This window comes from Anas platyrhynchos, chromosome 2, assembly GCF_047663525.1.
Source record: "Anas platyrhynchos isolate ZD024472 breed Pekin duck chromosome 2, IASCAAS_PekinDuck_T2T, whole genome shotgun sequence".
NCBI lineage: Eukaryota > Metazoa > Chordata > Aves > Anseriformes > Anatidae > Anas > Anas platyrhynchos.
The window spans coordinates 100,725,870-100,730,730 of record NC_092588.1 but is presented as its reverse complement, the minus strand read 5'-3'; positions in this window follow the sequence as shown (position 1 = coordinate 100,730,730).

The window sequence follows — 4,861 nt, the reverse complement described above, 5'->3', positions numbered from 1 at the left end:
CCTTTGACAAGTCATTTAATTTATCACTCTGGTTTGGTTGCCTCTGTAAAGTAGGCAAAAGTAGTTGTTCTCCAAGGTAGTGGTGATGAAGCTTCTTATCATGACTTTAATTTTGTTCAGTCCATTTATAAATCCCTCTGAGTCTGAACTAGGTCTCGGTATATCAATGTACATTGCCACACACACTGAAACCTCTGATCTTGGTCCATACCAGTGTAACACAAACATATCAACAGAGTCATGAAAATTAGTTAATATTTTTCCAGTGCCCTGAACATGGAAAGCACTGCATAAGTGCCAACAAGGTGTTTTGTTTGCTTTCAGTCAGGGACATTTTGTGGCAGGAGTAACAGTAAAATGTGTTAAACAGATCATTCCCCAGGAATTGTTCAGTCAGATCCCAATATTATTATTGGAGTCAAGTACATGCAATTAAATATATTAAAACATTTACAGTCTTTATTTCAAATTATATATTCTGGATTACTCCCATAACATTCTCAAATTCATACCATTGGGTTTTACAGTAGCTATATTGTGTAAAACGTACATTAAGTAGCCTCCATTATATGATGACAGTATTTTTGATCAGCGATCTTGAGAGCATATTGTAAGTGGCATATGTTTTTCTTTTTTTTCCCCAAAACGATTATCCTCAATAACAAAACTCTTGGAAACACTTGGAGATGAGAGGGATTTTCTACTGCTGCTAACTCATTTCAAAGCCAACTGGAAACGTAGTTTGAAAATTTTCCATTGCACTTTTCCTTTTTGCTTTCTGAAGTGATAGAAAATTAAATGTGATGCTTATTGACCTTATTGATTAGTAACACCCTTTATACCCAGGGACAATGTTTCCAAATTCCCCTACCCCATTTCTTTCAGGCTTTGTGTGTAAATTCAGTCCTCATCGAAGGGAGGAGGGGAAAAATATCATATCAGTGACCTAAGTCAATATAGTAGAAGCATATGTTGTGCTAGCTCCTACTCAAAGCTTTGCCATTACTTTTGATTCCAGTTTGTTATATCATCTCCCATACTGAGTCTTACCTCTTTTCTGACTAGATCAGCAATTATCCCTCAGTAAAAATTAAATAGGAGAGCTATGAAGTTTACCATGTGTCATCTACAAATTAGAAGGATCCCAAACAAAAGGTAGTCATGCTTGATCATGCTTGAGATCAAATTTGAAGAGGGCCAAACACTTTGCTCTTCTCCAGAACCTGCTAATGGGGTCTTAAAGCTCGAAAGGCATTTGAGCAGTGGTATTCAAGAGTGGTCAGTCACCTTGCATAGACCTATACCATGAGTACACACAGAGAAGACTTTTCATAAGCCTATAGGACGAAGCTGGGATAGAAGCACAAATGTCAGATTTCCCATCAATATTTCACATCAGAACAAACCATGCTACCAGCATATTACTACTTCAAACACATAGGAAAGTGCTACCAGATCAAAAGGATCACATTATGCTTTGTTGTAAAGTCACAGATGGTGACTCACAAGCTCGGCACCTCTTTCCTTTATTTCAGCCATTCTAGAGGCAGAAATGGTCTTTTGTGCATTGTAACTCAAACTTCTACACTGGCATTACACATACTGAATGGTGCCCTCTTGCACAACCCTACAAGCTTTACACTGCCTTCTATCTTGTTTTCAATTTCATATAATTTGCCAAACTAAGTGCTTGTGCTGAATAAGGCAGAGATGTAGGAGGAAACAAGCAGCATGAGATCACACAGTTAGAGCCTACATTAATGTGTGTATTCACGGTGCACAAGGGGCCAAACTAGGGCAGGAGCGGCTGATTTAATATTCTGTTTTCTACAGTTATCCAGATAGAAATGGCACTGAATCTATGACAGTTGTTTTAATTCTCAGGATTTGTTTAGGGAAAAGACAGCATATGCTTAGTGTCAAATACTGAGGAGACTGGCACTGTACATGCTTTTCCCAGTATTACAATGATAGGGACTATGGACACAAGAACAAATTATCTCAAGTCAGCTGCTCCTTAGTAACCACCCCTGTGAATGCTATCAACACATTATAGATGTGAGATAGCTTATTATTCCTTCACTTAGGAGTAAACGGCCTTGAATCACCTCACAACGATATAACCAGGGATAGCTATACTTTGTATGCATGGTAGTCTGTTATCCTATGGAAATTTATTTTAATTGAGGATCACAAATAACAGGTTTAAAATCAATTACAGTAAATAAAAATTCATCTTTGATTCAAGAAGAAAGAATTCAGTAACAGTATTTGTGTATGTGTGTGTGTGTAACTAAGTAGCCCCTCTTGTTGGCCATTCCACCCAGATGTATTATCTTCTTAGCCACTTCAGTTAGAGTTAAAAGAAAAATGCTACAATCCTTGTTGACTACCTATGGCTTTATCTACATTGTTTCTTCCATCTTCTTGTAAAAGATATGTCTCCTGTCAAAAAAGACATGAGGCTTTGTGTTTTAATGATGTATATCAATTCCAGTGTTCTTAAAAATGTTAAAATCCAAACTGGTCGAAGACTTCAGAATAGATAAAAAATTTCATGGTAACAGAAGTTTTAGATTCTCTGCTTGTAGAGCCTTCACAGAACTAACAAGTTCCATAAATCTCATCTTAACCAGGATACCCAACCTATCACAAAGCCTAACTTTTTAAAGAGAGATCACATCAATAAAAAAAAACTTTTTATGTTGAATGTGCCTCTGTGTTTTATCTTCCAGCACTACTGCAAAGAGACACTGTTAAAGCATTAAAGATAAGTCAGAAGATAGAATCTTCAGGAATCCACTTATTGAAAGATTAGCAAAGAGGTAAGTTTAATTTTCATCAGCTCCTATTTCTGTAGACTGTTCTAATACAGTTCCTACCCTGCTGCTTACCACAGTTAAGACTGCATCAATATGCCTGTTATAAATGTCATGTTTCCAGTACTTACAGCTCAGCTGTTGGTATTTTCCTTTGGACTAACCATGGAAATTCAAGCCTATAACCTAAAAAGCATGTATAAATGCTCCATTTATTCACACAAAACCTTTACTGCTTTTCTTTACAGAAAGCTTTAGGAACAACAGCTAAAAATGACAGCCTACAACATCAGCTTTAACCACCTGCTACTGCAGGCAGTATAATCCTAAACATGTCAATATATTAGGCTACAATATAGTCCATAAGAAGTGACTGGATATATTTTTAAACTTTCCAATCTCACTCTTTAACAGTAGTGTTTTAAGGTATCTATAATCACTGAAATCATACGATGGCCCACAACAGTTCCAAGAGAGGGTGGTAAAAAAAACAGTCTTTGACTCAACAGCTCTCAGACTAATTTCTGCTGTGGTTGCACTTGTAGCCACAACAAATTCACAGTGGTCACAGTTGCCAGGCACACAAAAGAGCAATAAAAAGTGATTTTTTGCACAGTGGTTGCACAGAAAGTCCCTGGTGGCCACATTTGGGAATTGCTGGTTTAGCAAATACAACTCTTAAATGAGACTGGGATCCTCAGTTCCATTCTTGGTTCAGACCATTTTGTTTGCTATACTCATTTAACTTGCCAGTTCCTTCTTAGATGTAGCACCTCCTTCTATGCAGGCCTGTGGGGTAAGCACTTTCCAATAACAGCTGGATTTGATGGCAAACCTAGACACTACACAAGCAACTGTAGAAAAAGTGCTGCCACCTTCGGAGTTAAATATTTACTAAACTCTGTACAAGGTTTTCCCTCTTCATTTGAAGTCAGCATTTGTATGAAAAGCAGAGCTCTTAGCTGAGTCCAAAATCTGTTTAATTCCAGAACAAGTATGAGCTTTCTACCAGGACTTCACATATGTATTTCAGCACTAACCTACACATCTCTCACTGTGGGATGGAAAAATAAAGAAATAAACCACAGCAGTGTGTCAGCTGGCATCATTTTGGCATCCATCTCAAGAATTTTATGAGGCACAGAACTGATGCCTAAGAGGCTTCTCTAATCCATTAAATGCATGTTCTGAAGTGACCTTTTGCTTCAAGAGAAAACTCACCAATTAAAAAAGTGATCCCCGCCTGCACAGTCCTGGACCTTGTCACTGTGACTCTCACTGCAATGCCATTTAATACCAAATGTGGTGACAGAGTTTATCATTAAAGTCACTTTTCCAGGACTGAGCCATCAATTCATTTCAGCAGTCGCCTTTTCTTATAGAACAAATTATCGCCAAAAATGCAAAGCATTTGCCTCTTCTAGTAACAGATGGTCCTTAGATAACAGAGAACTGAGTCTTATCAATAACACTCTCAGCTACACAGGGAAAAGAAAGCTTCCTGAGCTGCAGCATAAAGTACCATTTACTGCCGCAAGGGAATGCTTGGTGGGGCCGGAGCTCCTACAGCACGCTGACTTGAAACAGGAGATAGAAGACCCTGAGGGGCCAATTCATACAGATTTTTCTAACCTGTGGAATATATTTCTGTGGGGAGAGAGGGAGGAAGAAGTAATGCAACAGTAAAAATTAAAAAGGAGTACTGTAATCTGAAGGGGAGCAAGGGTTTGGCTGATATCAGGAAGGTGAGGGACTGGAGTGTGGTACCCCGGGAGAGACAAGGCTGGAAGAGCAGGGAGCTGAGCCAGGGTATGGGTTGAGTGCAGGATAACAGAAACACTGGAGAAGTAGCAAAGACTCAGGTAAAAGAAGAAACTGCTTTTACCAGCTGCCCCCTAATGAAGGTGCTTGCAATTTCATTCTAAAAAAGGGGAGAATGGGAGGAGGAGTTGGAGGAGGAGGAGTGTGTGCTCTTTCTCATTAAAATCCTTCCTTGCTGCCAGCTACATACCCACGCTCTGTCTCTTTCTTTGCCATAGCTG